The sequence below is a fragment of the Gossypium hirsutum genome, chromosome D03 (assembly GCF_007990345.1).
Source record: "Gossypium hirsutum isolate 1008001.06 chromosome D03, Gossypium_hirsutum_v2.1, whole genome shotgun sequence".
NCBI classification, from domain to species: domain Eukaryota; kingdom Viridiplantae; phylum Streptophyta; class Magnoliopsida; order Malvales; family Malvaceae; genus Gossypium; species Gossypium hirsutum.
The window spans coordinates 42489336-42508675 of NC_053439.1; the positions used below are offsets into that span (position 1 = coordinate 42489336).

The window sequence follows — 19340 nt, forward strand, 5'->3', positions numbered from 1 at the left end:
TAATTAAGTGAAAGTGAATATGACAAGTGATATATAAAATTAGTGAAAGAATATTTAATGAAGGGTTATTATTTTGTACACTACCACGGGAGGTTTTTTTAACTCCTCAAGTAGCTTAGAATTTTACATGTATCCTTATATAATATTAAAAAATTAAAATAACTTTGACAATATACTAAGTAAATAACACTTGTCACTCATTTAATAGTGCTAGTGGAGTTTAAAAAAACTTCACTGACAATATACTAAATAATTTTTCTTTAATGAATGAATTAACTGATATATGAAATGAATTAATTATGTGAAAGTGTGTGATATGGGCATAAGTAATATATGAAAGTGTACATGTGAATTTGTAGTGCAAATGTGATGAGAACAAAAGAAATGTTCACAAGTGAACAAAATAATGTAAAAACCCTAGTAAACAAGGTAGAACTAGTGGGATAGGCACTTTGGTGCTTAGTGTTAACAACACTTCACTTTTGTAGTGTGATTCACACTTCAGTGCACAAGTGATTAGCACTTCAATGTTCTGGTGATTCCGCATATCATTCTCGGTTCCCCATCGTTCACTAAGGACTATGTTAAACAAGTGGAAGTGAAGAAAGTGACCAAGTGAAATAAGTGCTAAGAGAAATAAGTGGTAAGCAAAGTAAGTGGGAAGTGAAATTTTATACCTAAGACATGTTACATTAATTAAACATTTGATACTCCTATAACGAAGTGGCTAAGACAAGACATAAAATGAATTAGTGTATTTAAATGAAATAAATATTAAATACTGAGATAAATATAGAATTCATGTGAGTACTTACTAAGCTTTGATGAAGCTTAACACGTTTTCAAACGCGTAGATTGAAGAAAGCGTTCATGAGAAAAAAGATTGAGCGTGGCTTGCCAAATCATATCTCACCAACAAAGTAAGCATTAAGAAGTATTAGTTTTAAATCATGAATTAGTGTGACATGTACATAGGTATCTATTGAGTATGAAAGTGATAGATAGTTAGTGCATTGGCACAAGAATTGAGCTACGTTTTAGTGAAAAATATTTTGAAAATCTAGTGGTTATTGATAATTCTAAATTATATAGACATTTACAACACCTTCAGACTAGTAATTCATGCAAATTCTGAGTGCTTGATAGTAAATTCTATAGTTTTTATTACAAAATTGTCAAGTTGGAGAAAATTAAAATTAAAATATATATTTTACTTAATTACATGCTAATCTTATATACTTTTGCCAATTTGAAGCAGTTTGGAGCAGTAGAAAAGAACACAGTCTTAAAGCTCACCTATTGATGCTTAATGTTGTAGCATTTCTACAGCATAAGCCATGCAGACATGAGTTGATAAATAATTAGCATGGAACACCTCAAATAAAGTATTGGAATCTCAAATTCACCTTGACCCAGCTCTCAAATGGGCCATTGAAGCTGAACAATCCTGCTACCAAGAATAAAGCCCAAATCCTCTAAGGGAGGAAAGAGCCCAATCTGGCCATGGGGATGTCAAACTGTCCAATGGAGACTTGGTAAATCACCAAATCAGCAACCAACCTCCATTTCCAAAAAATATGCAAACCGTCCACTCCTTCCAACCTTTCTCGCTTGAATCAAACTTGAATCAAGCTAACATCCTTCCAAAAATAGCAAACCATCCACCCACCTTCCTAAACTCAAGGGCCGATGATGTGTGTCGAATCCACCAATATAAACCTATGCCTAATTTGCGATTTAAGCAGTATAGGGAGTAGGGTCAATCCCTCAGAGACTGGGTTTACTGTAAATTGTTCATCTTTTGACCAGATTTATGTCGGGGCAGTTGTCGTGCCCAAGAAGTTCGGGGGGATAAAATTTGAAGATCTGAAATAAATAAAATGCGTGAAAAGAAAAAGTTGAAAACAGAATAAGAAAAACAGTTAAATAAATATGAAGAAAAATTAATTAGAATAAGCTCAGCTTTAGGCACGAATTTTCCTCGTCTTTGAACCGATCCTCGAAATTAGATGAACTCCTCTTTTCCAATAAGCTAGTTATAGCTACCAAGGGCGCCTCGGACACCAACTCTTCCTTGTGTAAATTAGTTATGGAACATCCAATAACTAACCCTTACCGATCAAACAACCACGAAACGTTCGTGATTTAGAACTCCGACAGCTTTGCGTTCTAGAAGAGCCTAGCTCGAACCAATGCCCTCAACCGCGTGAGACATTTAAATCTGGTTACTACTTCCCTTGACGGAACCAAAAAGCAATCTCCACTTGGCACGCCAACGCCAATGTGTTCACAGAAAACCGATTAGAAACGTTCCTTTCGGAATTCCAACTGTACGTCTAACCACACTAAATCAAACGACGTCTTCTTTGACTTAATGTTGATCTGACTTTGTGAGTTGACAAAATCATACTCTTAATCTAGAGAAGTAATAAGTACTGGAATTTTAGGAGTTAAATTGCTCGGGTTCGTAACTCACGGGTTTTGACGAGGCTAGTTTCGGCCTAAAGCTGAAAATGGGTTTAGTTGGCTAAGGTTTGGAACATGATGGTGTTGGGCATAATTGGATAAAGTAAAAAAATAGGTGGAAAGGATGGGTGGCGTAATTAAATATAGAGGCTAGAAATTTAGTAATATATTAAAATGGATGGTTGGCTACTAGAAATGAAAAGGGAATTTGAAAAAAAAAGAATTGCAAAAGATTTAAGGAGGTGGCTAACTAGGAATTAATAAATTGAAGAAAAAGAAACTATGAACAACAGATGCTACGTGAGAAAAAATGGAGAAAAGATTGAATTCAAAGATGAAAGTTGATTTATGAATTGATTGATGATTAAGATGAACAATGTAGCCTCTATTTATACTAGTGGCCTTACTAAATTAAGAGCCAACTAGTATAGAAAATCAAGGAAAAATATTCCATGATATAAAAAATATCCCAAAATAATCTCCCACTAAGTCAACAATTTCAGCTAATTATTCTTGGAAAAATTCTGCTTTGGCCCTCATTTGCTTCTTTCTTCAATCTAGCCCAATTGTTTCCTTTTTCTTCTATTTAGCCCCAAATTGCACCCCTGCACAAAATTCAACAAAAACATGGAAAAATTAGTGGTGCACTCTCATAAATTAACCAATTTAATTACATAAAATATGTAACTTTGGAATTTAATCAAATCCCCCCACTTAGCTTATGCTAGTCCTCGAGCATTTTGTATGAATCTGCAAAAGGAAAAATTTTCTCCAAAATAGAACTTGACCCCCATGGTTTGCACAATTCAACAATTTAATCCTAGAACATTAACATCTCAAATAACCTAGCCTAAGAAGTAAGTAAATATATTTTGGAATTATTAGAGCTTGATAGGCCTACCCCTAATTTATTTTTTATTTTATTTAATATAATAATTTTTTGTGTACTTAGGACATTTTCGAATTTTTTTACGCGAGACATAATGACAACCCAAGCACCATGTTCCGGTTACTCAATTCGGACGTCTCTAAGCGGGTTATTTAGCCCTACTCGTAATAGCTTGTTAGTGGAGTGAGTGCAAAGAAATTAGACAGTCACACAAACCTTTTTACGCGAGATGTAATGACAACCCAAGCACCACATTCCAGTTACTCAGTCTGGTGTACAGCTCCAATTTTTCACTCTTAACATTCGTATCAGAGGAGTTTTATTATTATTATTATTATTTGAAAGATGAAAAGTATAAGGTAGACAGTCAAGCAAACTCATAATTCCTAAAAATTTCTTACCCACTAAGTCTAGGTTATTGAAAAGTTTATGCGTAAAGAACTAAATAGCTAAATAGGTCAAACTATAAGTGTACCATCCCATCTTATCAAAAGAAAAATTTACCTTTTACCGAAAACATGCAAAAATAATGATGACAGATAGGCAAATTCCAATTTATGTTTCCCTCCCCCTACTTATTTTACATTGTCCCAATGTAATTTAAAGAATAAAAGTAAAGATAAGTAGGAGAAAGAGAGAAAAAGAAACTCCCCATGTATTTCAACGTCGTAGAGGGTGATCTCGTAGGTAGAGTGGGCCTTGGCTGAAATAAAAAGAATTTTGTGGGTTGACATGTGGAATTTAATTTTGTCTTGGAATGTTTCCTGCAAAAATAAAAATAAAAATGAAAATAAAATAAAATAGTAAAAATAAATAATAATAGGAAAATTTAAAATGTTTTTTTTCAAAATTATTAGCTAAGCTATAAACTCGAGAAATAAATTATTAAAAACCAAGATTACGAGATTTGGTAAAATAGTCGTGATAAATGCACCAAGTAAGTTCCCAGGAAAGAGAGGTGAGTCACAATGAATATTCTTAAGTACGAAGTCTTTCCTTAGACAGAACTAATCCTTGACATGCATTTTCATTTTCCATTTTACCAACAATTTTATTTGCATAAAGGAAAAGAAAATTTGGGTTGCCTCCCAACAACGCTTTGTTTAACGTCGTTAAGCTCGACGACCTGTTATTCAAATTCTGGGCTCCTTGAGAACAATCTCCTCAACTGTGTGCATTTGAAAATTCTCGTAGAAGGGTTTTAGTCGTTGAACATTCACCTTAAAGCACTTCCAAGTTTCTTCGCTTTGAATTTCCACTACACCATTCAAGAATAAATTTGTAATAGTAAATGGACCTATCCATTTGGATCGAAGCTTACCAGCGAAAATTTTTAAGGTGGAGTTGTATAGAAGAACTTTCTATCCTATTGAAAACTGCTTCCTAGTGATCATCTTATCGTGGAACGCCTTCGTCTTTTCTTTATAAACTCGAGCATTTTTATATGCATCGTTTCTAATTTCCTCGAGTTCCTGAATGTCCAGCTTTCGAGCTCTTCCTGCAGTCTCCATCTCCATGTTACATTGTTTAACTGCCCAAAATTCAATCGGGATATGACACGGTTTACCAAAAATGAGTCGATAAGGTGACATGCCTATTGGTCCCTTGTAAGCTGTCCTATAAGCCCAAAGTGCATCATTTAGTCTCAAGCTCCAATCCTTTCTGTTAGGTTTAACAGTCTTCTCCAAGATGGACTTGATTTCACGGTTTGACACTTCGGCTTGCCCGTTTTTTTGTAGATGGTAGGCAGTGCAATTTATTGAGTCACTCCATATTTCTCCATAAGTGCACTTACGAGCTTGTTGCAAAAATGAGTTCCTCTGTCACTGATTAATGCTCGTGGAGTACCATACCTGGAAAAGATAGAACTCTTAAGAAAGTCAACCACAGTCTTAGCATTATCATTGCGAGTAGCCTTTGCCTCTATCCACTTAGAAACATAATAAAAAACTAAGAGTATATAGAAATTATCGAAAGAAGAAATAAAAGGACCCATAAAATCGATGCCCCACACATCAAAAATTTCGAAAATATGGATGAGAGTAAGGGGCATCTCATTTCGACGGCTAAGATTACCGACTTTTTGGCATCTTTCACAGGTTTTGCAAAATAAAAAGGCGTCATGAAATATACTTGGCCAAAATAGTCCACACTCGAGGACTTTATGTGCGGTGCGTTTAGGTCCAAAGTGTCCTCCACATGCATAAGAATGACAAAAAGTTAAGATAGACTGTACCTCTATTTCTGCTACACACCGTCGAATTACCTGATCGGAGCAATGCTTCCAAAGGTAAGGATAGTTCCAAATGTAATATCGAGCATCCTTTTTTATCTTATCTTTTTTAGACCTTGGTAATTCTGAAGGTGTAGTACCTGTCACGAGGTAATTTACTATGTCTGCGTACCAAGGATGAATCGCATTTGCTGAAAACAGGCTTTCAAGTTGTCTTTCAATGGTGTGTCATCCACTAGAATCGGCAATCGACTCAGATGGTCAGCTACCAAGTTTTCGCATCCCTTTTTATCTCGGATTTCAAAATCAAACTCTTGTAGGAGCAGAATCCACCTGATCAGTCGAGGTTTTGCCTCCATCTTCCCTATCAAATATTTCAAAGCTGCATGATTAGAAAAGATAATCACTTTAGTTCCCAACAGGTAAGATCCAAACTTATCTAAAGTAAACACAACAGCTAATAGTTCTTTCTCAATGGTTGTGTAATTGCTTTGGGCAGCATCCAGAGTTTTCGAAGCATAGTAGATAACATGAGGTTCTTTCCCTATTCTTTGGCCAAGAACAGCTCCCACACTTCGATCACTTGCATCACACATGATTTTGAACGGGAAGTTCCAATTTGGTGGTTTGGGAGCGGAGACCAATTTCTGCTTCATCAAGTCAAATGCGTATTTACAAGTTTGGTCAAATTCAAATTCTTTATCCTTTTGTAATAGACTGCAAAGTGGTTGCGCGATCTTCGAGAAGTCTTTTATGAATCATCTGTAAAATCCTGCATGGCCAAGAAACGAACGAATTTCCCTCACAGATGTGGGGTAAGGTAATGAGTTAATAATATCTGTTTTTGCTTTATCGACCTTAATACCTTTTGAGGAAAATATATAACCCAAAATTAATCCTTTGTCAACCATGAAGTGACATTTTTCATAATTTAAAACAAGATTAAATTCTAGGCATCTTTGTAATATCTTAGCAAGATTATCGAGACATTCATTAAAGTAGTTACCGTACACCGTGAAGTCATCCATGAAGACTTCAGTGATTTTCTCGACATAATCGGAGAATATGCTCACCATACATCTCTGAAAAGTGGTCGGAGCATTACAGAGTCCAAACGGCATTCGTCTATACGCAAACGTTCCAAAAGGGCACGTGAAAGTTGTTTTATCTTGATCTTCAAATGCCACCGGAATTTGGAAAAATCCTGAATATCCATCGAGACAACAATAATGGGTCTTAACAGCTAATCGCTCGAGCATTTGATCGATGAAAGGAAGTGGAAAATGGTCTTTTCGAGTAGCTGCATTCAACTTTCTGTAATCGATGCAAACCTTCCATCCATTTTGGACTCGGGTAGGAACTAGCTCTCCTGACGAATTTTTCACCATTGTCACGCCAATTTTCTTGGGCACGACATGAAACGGGCTAACCCAATCACTGTCAAAGATCGGGTATATCATTCCAGCATCCAACAGTTTCTGGATTTCTTTCTTTACTACCTCTATCATGGGTGGATTAAGGCGCCTCTGGGCATCTCTCTTTGGCTTCATGTTATCTTCGATGGAAATTCTGTGTATACAAGTGGATGGACTTAGCCCTTTTATGTCGGCTATTATCCAACCAATAGCTTCCTTATAATCCTTCAAAACTCGAACTAGACTTTCCTCCTCGTCTTTGGTTAGTCTATTTGACACTATCACCGGTAAGGTGTCTTTCTCTCCCAAAAAGACATACTTGAGGTGGTCCGGTAATGCTTTAAGCTCCAAGGTTGGTGGCTGCAAAATCGAAGGGAACATTTTAATTTGGGAAGGTAATAGTTCAAGTTGGTTACCTCGATTCGTCAACGATGGTTGCGTTTCCTAGTGTTTGACAATTTCTCGCAACGGATCTTCTATAATTGAAATTCTTCGAGACGACTTAAAGCATCCATGTCAATGCTTCTGCAAAGGACAATTTCCAACTTATCAAAGTCATGATATTCAGAATAATTTTGAGTTAAACAATCTATACTATCGATACTGGAAATATTTGATAATGAGTTAGGATGACTCATGGCTTCGTAGACATTGAATTTCACGATTTCGCCATCAAACTCCATTGTCAATGTTCCACTCCGAACATCAATTTTTGCGCTTGCGGTACTTAGGAACTGTCTTCCAAGCAAAATGTCAGACGAATTAGTTGAGTTAGCGTCCTCCATATTAATAATGTAGAAATCTGCAGGGAAAACTAATTCGTTAACTTTAACAAGGACGTCTTCCAGTAACCCTTCGGGATAGATGACTGACCTATCCGCCAATTGGATTCTTACTCCTGTCTTTTTCAAAGGACCCGCGTTAATCAACTTATAAATAGGATAAGGCATAACATTAATGGAAGCCCCTAAATCTCACATGGCTTTCTTAATGCCTACATTACCTATCTCACAGGAAATAGCAAACATACCTTGGTCCTTGTATTTGGGCGAAACTTTCTTTTGCAGTACTGCGAAGACATTCTCTCCTACATTCACTCTTTCGTTACCTACTAACCTCCTCTTGCTAGTGCACAATTCCTTGAGAAATTTCGCATAACGAGGGATTTGTTTGATAGCGTCGAGCAAACAGATATTTACCTCCACCTTCCTGAACGTTTCGAAGATTTCTTTTTCCTCCTTCTCTTTGTTATCCTTTGTGAGCCTCCTTGGAAAATGAGGTGGCATCACGACTGGTTTCTGAACTTCTGATTTCGGTCTAACTTTTGGACCAGAAATCTACTTTTCCCGTTCCTTGTCTTGCCCATGACTTTTGTCGGGAATTGGTTCCAGAATTTTTCCGCTATGAAGAGTTATTGCACTTGCATTCTGCTGAGGATTCAGCTCTGTCTGGGAAGGTAATTTACCTTGAGATTCCAAACGATTAACTGCCATCGAGAGTTTACTAACTTGATTAGTTAACTCCTGTATTGATGCGTCTGTCCTCTGTTGGTATTTTACAGCATCGACGGCAAGTCTCTCCATAATAGCTTCTAGAGATGTGCTCGGCTTGGGTAGCGGTTACGGAGGTCTTGGTTGGTACGATGGATTATGTCGAGGATTAGCTCAGTAATTCAAGTTGGGGTGATCCTTCCACCCGGGATTGTAAGTGTTGGGGAAAGGATCATAGCGTTTTTGTGGAGGTCTCAAAAAACCTCCGACAGCGTCTACATGTGCCGTTGAATTTTCGTTAAGGATTGGGCACAAATCCCTCGGATGTTCAGACGTAGTACATATTCCACACAGTTGGGTCAGCTTCTTCTATTCTGTAAGCATAGATTGAACAATATTAGTAAGCTTATCCAATTTATCTTCTAAGGATGAAACGTTTACCCCATTAACCCGTCTTGTGGGTTCTGAATTTGGTCGATACTGTTGAGAATTTACCGCCATGGTGGATATCAATTCTCTTGCCCTTTGAGGAGTCATATTGACAAGCACCCCTCTACTAGCAGCTTCAATCATTTTCATTTCCATAGGGAGCAAACCCTCGTAGAAATACTGAAGAAGTGATTGTTCGATCAAACCGTGTTGAAGACAACTTGCACACAGTTTTTTGTATCGCTTCCAGTAGTCGTACAGTGATTCACTCTCCATTTGGCGAATTCCCACTATGTCTCTCCTAAGTTCAGCTGCTCGCGATGCTGGGAAGAATCTGTCAAGAAAAATACGAGATAAGTCATCCCACGTTGTAATAAAACCGGGGGTAAGTAAAATAACCATTCTCTTGCTGTATCAACTAAAGAAAATGGAAAGGCCCGAAGTTTAATTTCATCTTCGGTTACCCCCTATGGTTTCATGCTTGAGCAGACCATGTGGAGTTCTCTCAAGTGGGTATGTGGATTTTCGTTCTTCAAGCCTAGAAGAGTGGGCAAAAGGTGAATTAGGCCTGACTTCAACTCGAACAGGGTTTCTCCGGCTGGATAGTTGATGCATAACGGTGTTTACTAGTTGGGAGCAGCGGCTAGTTTACGAATGGTTCGGTTCGCCATCCTTTCTAGTTCACCGACTTCTGCTTCTTTTGTTTCAAAAAGTGGTTCAGACTAAGGTTCAACCACTTTGACTTGTTTCCCACGTCGAATTGCCTCTGTACGAATTGCTTGGCTCAACCTTTTGACGTTGGACTCTAGGATCCCTTGTCCTAGTTTAACTTCTATTTTACTCGTACGTTTGAGAGCTTCTGTCTCTTTTCGTCGTACTCGTGCTGACTTCTCGATCTTTGGGTCGTATTCGAGATCTCCAGATGAAGATCTGGTCATGAAGATGATTTAAACAATTTGTAAGTGTTGCCAGTCCCCAGCAACGGCGCCAAAACTGATGGGTGTCAAATCCACCAATATAAACCTACACCTAATTTATGATTTAAGCAGTATAGGGAGTAGGGTCGTTGTAGTATAGTGGTGAGTATTCCCGCCTGTCACGCGGGTGACCCGGGTTCGTTCCCCGGCAACGGCGCCAAAACTGATGGGTGTCGAATCTACCAATATAAACCTACGCCAAATTTGCGATTTAAGCAGTATAGGGAGTAGGTTCGATCCCTTAGAGACTGGGTTTACTGCAAATTGTTCCTCTTTTGACCAGATTTATGTCGGGGCAGTTGTCGTGCCCAAGAAGTTCGGGGGGATAAAATTTGAAGACCTGAAATAAATAAATAAAATGCGTGAAAAGAAAAAGTTGAAAACAGAATAATAAAAATGGTTAAATAAATATGAAGAAAAATTAATTAGAATAAGCTCAGCTTTACGCACGAATTTTCCTCGTCTTTGAACCGATCCTCGAAATTAGATGAACTCCTATTTTCCAATAAGCTAGTTATAGCTACCAAGGACGCCTCGGACACCAACTCTTCCTTGTGTAAATTAGTTATGGAACGTCCAATAACTAACCCTTACCGATCAAACAACCATGAAACGTTCGTGATTTAGAACTCCGATAGCTTTGCGTTCTAGAAGAGCCTAGCTCAAACTAATGCCCTCAACCGCGGGGGACATTTAAATCCGATTATGACTTCCCTTGACGGAACCAAAAAGCAATCTCCACTTGGCACGCCAATGTGTTCACAGAAAACCGATTAGAAACGTTCCTTTCGGAATTCCAACTGTACGTCTAACCACACTAAATCAAACGACGTCTTTTTTGACTTAATGTTGATTTGACTTTGTGAGTTGACAAAATCATACTTTTAATCCAAAGAAGTAATAAGTACTGGAATTATAGGAGTTAAATTTCTCGGGTTCATAACTCATGGGTTTTGACGAAGCTAATTTCGGCCTAAAGCTGAAAATGGGTTTAGTTGGCTAAGGTTTGGGACATGATGGTATTGGACATAATTAGATAAGGTAAAAAAATAGGTGGAAAGGATGGGTGGCGTAATTAAATATGGAGGCTAGAAATTTAGTAATATATTAAAATGGATGGTTGGCTACTGGAAATGAGAAGGGAATTTAAAAAAAAAAGAATTGCAAACGTTTTAAGGAGGTGGCTAACTAGGAATTAGTAAATTGAAGAAAAAGAAACTATGAACAACAGATGCTACGTGAGAAAAAATGGAGAAAAGATTGAATTCAAATATGAAAGTTGATTTATGAATTGATTGATGATTAAAATGAACAATGTAGCCTCTATTTGTACTAGTGGCCTTGCTAAATTAAGAGCCAACTAATATAGAAAATCAAGGAAAAATATTCCATGATATAAAAAATATCCCAAAATAATCTCCCACTAAGTCAACAATTTCAGCTAATTATTCTTGGAAAAATTCTGCTTTGGCCCTTCTTCTTTGCTTCTTTCTTCAATCTAGCCCAATTGCTTCCTTTTTCTTCTATTTAGCCCCAAATTGTACCCTTGCACAAAATTCAACAAAAACATGGAAAAATTAGTGGTGCACTCTCATAAATTAACCAATTTAATTACATAAAATATGTAACTTTGGTATTTAATCAGTCGACCACCTTTAAGAGAAATTCAAGGGATGTCAAATGCTAAAAATAGTAAAGACTCAAAGGGACTCTCAAGTATAAATAAGGGAGCTATATTCACTTCTCACCATCAACTCATTATTCATCTCTCATTTCCTCTACATACATCCACCACTCTTCCATTCTTTTCTCTTATTTTCCGTTCATCCATTCCCACTTGAGATATTATTTGCAAAGTTTTGAGAGTAGCCACTTTCAGCAAGAAGAGAAGAATAAATGAAAAGCAAAATAAGCTGTGCCATGGATATCTACCAAAAATGATTTAGCAATTATCTTCTCCTTCAATCTTTTATTTTTGTTCAATTCAAGAAACATAATTGCAACTAAGTTTTCTACTTTGAATATGTTATACAATTATAATTAAAATGACCCGATCTGAAATCCGACCCTGGGTTCGACCCGAAATCTGACCCAGTATAATAAAAAGTGGCAGACATCCCAAGGGGATGGGGCTTCTACTTCCGCTTCCTGTTCTTCTTCTCCTCTATTTTGGGATACACCAGAGGACCATCCTCTTTGAATCTTGCCTTTCACCTTGACTTCTGTTGATACCTTGTATCAACAATTAGTGTGGTGAGTGTGGATTGAATCCGTCAAAGAGTTCATTTTTCTCTATGACACTGAGGTCCCTGTTATCGTCTCTTTAATACTTGCAAACTCTTTGAGTTCTCCATTTTTGGTTCAAAAAATAGCAGTTGAGGAGTAGAAATGCCCAGTGGCAATGGGGAGATGTCGAGAGGAAGCGAGCAACATCGACAGAAGATATATGCACCAATTGCAATTTCATGGTTTTATGATTTTCTAATTCTAATCCCTTTTAAGCTCCCATATATCTATTTATTCTCTAATCTAATTTATTTTTTTCCTTTTTAATTTGATTATTGATTTGCTTTGCGAATCGGGTCCGATTGATTACTGTTTCAAATATGTTTATTGAATTTCTAGCTCTAGAGTTAGTTAAGGGGTAATAATTTTAGCTAATATTTGTGATGTTTTAAAAGTAATTTCTCAAGTTATTTAAAAGTTTATAGAGAATTGTAATATGTTTCGAAGAAATTTAAGCTTAAAAATTGAAATAATCGTGTATCGATTAATCGTTTATGTTCGGATGTTGTATAAATGAGCTTGGCTGCTTTGTAAGATTTCAATTAATCTATGTTTATATGTTGAGATTTATATATATATATACACATGCACACATATAATGTGTATAAATATCCTAAGTTTGGTCTGTTTGTTTTCTGAAAATATCATAGTTGAATAGATACAAACTGGATTGATCCTGTTTAAATAGTATATGGATGTTTTATTAAATTGTAAGTAAGAAGCTGGGAAAATGATGGAATTGGAAATAACATTTCATACCAGGAATCATGCCTTGTTTTTCTCATATAATATGAACATGATCTTTCTCGTATTTGCTAGTGTCGAAATGATTTTTTGAAAAACAAAAAATTTAGTCGTCGACTTAAAAACAAAAATGAGAGTCGCCACTGATCTCTTAAAGAGGTGTGATCGGATCACTTTGAAAATGATTTTTTAGTCTACGAATTTTGAGAAAATAGGTTCGGGATTCGGTTACGCACAAGGAAGGGTTAGCACCCTCGTAACACCCAAAATTGGTACCGAATTGATTGTTTAATGTCTTAGTGTCGAGAATTTGAATACGATCCTTCCCTGTTTTATTAATGTTAATTTTATAAAAGATGCTTGGATAAATCGATGCGGATGCTAAAGACCTCCTTGTCTCAGAGCAATAAAATGTCACACCCAATACATTAGGGCACGGCATTTTTAGTCCTCGAGAATAAGCTTGTCTTTTGATTTCCAAAACTTGTGCGGTGAAGTTTAAAAAGGATATTTAATTGCTTTAAGTCAGATTAGAAATCGAAACCCAATACATGAGGACACAATTTCTCAAAATTCCTAGCATTGAATATAGCCTTTATTATTATTTTAAAAAATTCTCATCTCGAGGAATCAACATATCATGTCCAATACATTAGGACACGTCGTATCGAATTCCCGAGAATGCTTTTTTATTTACATTTTGATTAGCAAATATTCTCAATTATTTAGACTCAACGAGGAAAATTGGAACCCAATACGTTAGGGCCCAATTCTTTCGAAGATCCCAAATACCGAACATTGCGTTATCTTGAAAGCTTTTGAATGAAATGATTTTGATATTTAAATGATATTAGATATACCCTTTTTAAACGAATAAAGTGTGGTGGATTGAAAATGGATGACGCAAAATAATAATTCATAAGCCACAATGTATACTAATAAATGACAAATAATCAAATAATAGGAACAAGCAACACAATACGCATAATAGCAATTGTCTCACGTCATACAACATTCAAAAATCAGAGGCATTAATAATCAAAAACAAGAGAAGAAATGATAGTCAATAAATTATAAGCACTAAATTTTAAAATAAATATATATGAGTTCATGATAGATTCAAAATAAGGTTAATAAAATAAAAACTATATAAATAATAGTATTTTTTGGAAGAAAATCAAAATTCATAACATAATGTACACATATTAATTTAAATAAGCATTACATATGGATGAAAAGTTTAATAATAATACAAATAATAATATGATTAATAAATAATAGTAATATTATTAAATTAATTGATGAAGAAAATACGAAAGGGATTAAATTGCAACTAAAACAGAATTTCTAGGGAACAAACATAAATAAAGCCAAATAAAGGCCAATGCGCATTGCGCGAATAACATGGGGGACTGAAATAGGAAATATTCCCATCCCTCCAAAACGCAGCATTTCAACCTGGACCAAAATGAAACCAAAACAAATTGCAGGGTGAAAAATAAAAAAAATGGTAAAAACTGATTTAAACACACCCTAAAAGAGAGAGGACCATTCGCGCAAATTGACCCCTGGGACAAAACGCGCGGATCCTCCCCTTTGGGTCGGGTCGCGAGCGGGCTATAGCCTAAACGGCATCGTTTTACGCTTTATAAAACTAAAAAAATAAATAAACAAAACCTAAAAACCTAAACATCAGATTCCATTTCCCCATTCCAAAGAAACCTAAGTGCCAGCCCCAGGTACTGCGCCGTTCTCGAGTCCATCACCTCCACCAAGACCCCGATTGTGACGAAGAGGGTCAGAGATCGGACGGCTTCTGAAAACTAGGTACGATTCCCTCCTTTTTCTTTTTTTTGTTACGCATAGAGAAAAAAGAAAAGAAACGGAGAAAAAAGAAAAACTGCAAATCACCTTTCAAATTTTTGGCTTTTGTTTTCTCTGAATTTTTTTTCTTTTATTCCATATGTGTGTAAAAGAAGCCGAAGCTCAAAACAATACAGAAATGGGGTTTTATAGCCCCGAAAATACATCTATTTTTCCTTCTATTTTTCTCCTATTTTTTTTCTTTTCTGTTGCTATTTTGTTATTTTTCTTTTTCTCTCTTTGTTTGCTGCTTGTTTGTTGTGTGTAGGTACGGGTACGGAGACCTACATGGAGGTACGGAGGTGTGCGTTGCGGTGTGTGGAAGCCACTGTTGCGGCAGCTGGAAAGCAGTGATGATAAGGTTTTCTGATTCTCTTTTTGTTGGGCTATGTTGGGCCATTAGATTTGGCCGTGTTGATTTGGTCTGTATGACTTTGGGTTTGTAACTATGGACATTATCTGGACATTTTATTTTTATTTTAATTTAGTTTTAATAAGCCCGGGTAAAATTGGTTATTACAGCTAGCTTACCTGTCAAGCAAAAAAAAAACTATTATTTTCCCTTTAATATGAAATCATACCAGAATCCAGTGCATTACACTTGGAAAGTTGTAATAATTTAAAGAAGTTTAGTAATGATGAAGAAGTGTATGATTTTGGATTGGAATTTATTCATTTTGAAGTCATAATTATTCATTATTAAGTTGGTCTTTGTGAATAGTTTAAAACTCTCAAATGCTCTTTTCAAATTTTTGCTTTTTGGAACATATTGATTTGCTTATACTTTTTATAACATACACTGAATTTTGCTATCTTGGTTGTTTCCTTTAGCTGAGAAACAACAAATGTTACAGATTTATGCATTGATGAAACTGCCTCTTTCAGAAATGGATATGTGAGTAGGTTCTCTAGAGATGCATTCACAACCTTCTGCATCAATTTGTTTTATGTAAGAGCCCATTTTTGCCCGGCCCGAGCCCAAGTATTAAAACGAAAATATAAAATATATATATAATAATAATAAATAAAAAATAATATATATAAATAAAATGTCCAGTAATGTCCATTTACATCTAAAACCCGCTAAGCGTAATACCAGCCCAATGACCCTAAACCCAAATCTAATGGCCCAATATAGCCTAACAAAAAGAGAGTCAGGAAACCCTAATGGCTGAGGCGCCGCTGCCAAGCCTCTCCTTACGCACGAGCCTCCGTACACGCGCCCGCACACCACCGTACGTGCCACATCTGCGAGCCTCCATGTTCGCTCCTCCGTACCTACACAACAAACAAGCAACAGCAAAGAATACACGAGGATAACAGGAAAAATAGGAGAAACATAGAAAAAAGAGAAGAGGATGTCCTGTAAATTTATTTTTTATTTCCGGCTAAGAAAAGCCGTTTTCGAATTTGTAAAAGGGATCTTCTTTTTTACGGGAAATTGAATAGAGAAAAATAGGCATTCAGAATACAAAGAAAGATCGAAAGGTGATTTTAGGGGGATTCTTTCATTTTTTTGGAGATTGCTTCTCGATTCTTTTTTTTCTTTCTTCGCTTTTACATTGGCTAATATTTTCTTAAGGAAAGAAATAGTAAAAGAGAGGGGAAAACTTACCTGATGACAGATTCCTGGCCTTCTCTGTCGTCATCAAAGTATAGGCTGGGTTGAGGAACCGTTGGTATGCCTTCGGAGTGGAACAGTGCAACATTCATCTGATTCAATTTAGGTTTTTAGGAAATGAAAGTATTTTCGGTTTTGGCTTCTTAATGCGGACTCACACGACAACGTTTGGAGTCAGTGCAATGACTTCGAAACGGCGCCTTTTAAAGATCCAGACCCGAGTGGTGACCCGGTTCGGGTAGGATCCGCGAGTGATGGGTGTCTGGTTTATTTGTCCAATAGGTCCTCGTGCGTTTACGGGGATGGCAATTTAATTTCCTTTAATTTATTTGCAATTTGTATCGCACATTTAACTCTGTATTCATTTAGATCCAAACCCGAACGGCACCGTTTTTGTGTCGGATTATCATTTCTGTATTGCTTGCGTCTAATTGTCCGATTAGTCCCTCAGTTTTTAACTGGATACAAAGCTAATCCTTTTATTTTTGTTTATTTTGGCTGCCTATTTAATTTTGTTTTAGTTCAATTTTTGTTCCATTATTTTATTCTATTTGGTTTTATTTTTCTTTTAACTTTGTTTCAATTCTAATTTAGTTTTTATTACTTTAATTTTAAATCTAATTAGTTCTTATTTTTTGATATATTTATTTTTAATGTAGTATTTTAGTATTTAATCTTGACATTGTTTTAAATTTCTCATTATTATTGTCTTAATATAAAATACTATTATTTTAAATTACCATTAATATTATTTAAATTTATCACATTCTTATATATATATTATGTAAAGTTGACGTGATTTGTATACATCTCTTAATGTTTTTATTTTATAATAATATTTAAAAATTCATCATTATATTTCTATTTTTAAGAAAAAGGAGAGGAGCTATACAATAATGCTCCTATATAATACTATTTCACAAACATAGATATACGCAGATTTTTATTAAATTATTTTATATACATACGCAATATATTTGATTTCATATTATTTTATATATATATATTACCTATTTTTAATATGGATTTCTTTTAAAATACTCTTTAATATATTTTGCTTATTTCAACTTTTGTATATTATTATGTATATATTATCATTTATATTATTATTAAGTTTTTCTCCCCACATGAGTTCTTTATTTAAGCTAGTATATGTGTATGATTCAATGTACATTGATTTGTTTTATATAGTATTTATTTTGAAGGTTGATGTTGATAGTGGCATAATGCATGATTGGAACTATTGTTATTGTATGTATTGATTTATTGCTCATAACTCATTGGTGTATATTTATTATTCAAATTTTGCATGATTCATTGTTCATTTAATCAATGCGTTTTTACTGTGTTTCAATAAAAGCATTAGAATCATCTTATTTGGCAATTTGTCAAAATACCCACTATTCATGATTCTTGAGAGAATTGTGCCCTAACTTACTGGGCTTCAATTTTTTTGATGAATTTAGATAGCCAAGTATCTCTTTTGTAATAAAACCTTATGACATAAATAAATAGCTCATTCTCGAGGATTCGATACGTGGTGTCCTAACGCATTGGATATGACGTATTGTTTTCTTGAGACGAGGATTTTAATAACAAATGGAAATAAAGACAATATTCGATATTTAGGAATTTGGTGAAATCGAACCCTAACTTATTGGGTTTTGATTTTCTCATTTAACCCAGATAATCGGAAATCCTTCTCAAAATGCATAGGTTTTAAAAGTCAATAGATAAATTTAATTTCAAGGATTTAAAATGTTGCACTTTAACTTAATGAGTGTGACGATTTATTTCTTTGAAATAAGTGAATCTCATCATCCAATTCATTTTACTCAAATTTTCTTTCCAACGGATCATATTTTAAAATCTTTTCAAAAATTTGACACTAAGACATCAAACAATTGATTCGGTACCAATTTTGGGCGTTAGAGTGTGTTAACCCTTCCTCGTGCGTAACCGACTCTCGGACCTATTTTCTCAAATCTCGCAGACCTAAAATTTATTTTTAATGGTGAACCGATCACACCTTAATAAAAGATCGGTGGCGACTCCCATTTTTATTTTCAAAGTCGATCCCCTTTTTTTTAAACTTAAAAGTGGTTTCAACAGCATCAATTTGTTTTAAACCATATTAATATGGATAATACATTTCTTTTTGTTGTATTTGTAAGCATTTCAAGGAATTACGATCCGACCAAGAATACTTGTTGATGTTAGCAGAATCGATTTATCAACAACTGTTCTCAGGTACAATGTATGTATACAAGAGGTGAGATATATTTGCTAATTTAGTGCAGAGACCTGAAAGATGTGGATGCAAAGCCACTGTCCTAATAGTTGATAGCCCTAGGCTTGGTCGAAGGGAGAAAGACATAAAGAACAAAATGGTTAACCCTTAATTGAAGAACTTTGAAGCTAACTTACCTTATATATATGAAGCACGGGAAAAATTGTGATCTAAAGAGCCTCATGATTTAAGTCATATTATTGCTACTTTGTATCTGGTGTGGCTGGCCATTTGTTTGTCCATTTACTAAATTGATGCTTGACATTTTCCCTATAAATTGATTCTGGCTCTTGTTTTTTTTTTTACAAAAATAGCTTGACTAATAGTTGTTTTGCAGCTTGACTTTGGAGGTTGAGTTGTCTGGACAATTATGCCTTTCCTGATCAACATGCGTTTTTCTTGTGAGATTTGTATTTTAAGTTGGTGTTTGAAATTTGTGACTTTAGTTTTGAGAAGTCCTCCAAGCACAATGCTTATCTTTCCAAATTTGAAACTAAACTGGCTAAGTTCTATGAGAGATTGGTGATGGACCTTGACAGAAGAGTTAGGCAAGCTAAGAACGATGCTCTGTGGTCGAGGTAAACCAGCAAGGGTATCACCAGGCCAATAGTAGAGTTAAGCTCGCAACCTCCTATCT

General features: G+C 35.5%; 1 non-coding gene across 1 annotated transcript; it reads left to right on the forward strand.

Annotated features, from left to right (window-relative positions):
* The first annotated feature begins 9984 nt into the window (after positions 1-9984).
* On the forward strand, positions 9985-10056 carry TRNAD-GUC (transfer RNA aspartic acid (anticodon GUC)). The gene has a single exon. It is a non-coding gene; the product is annotated as a tRNA-Asp (tRNA).
* The last annotated feature ends 9284 nt before the right edge of the window (positions 10057-19340 follow it).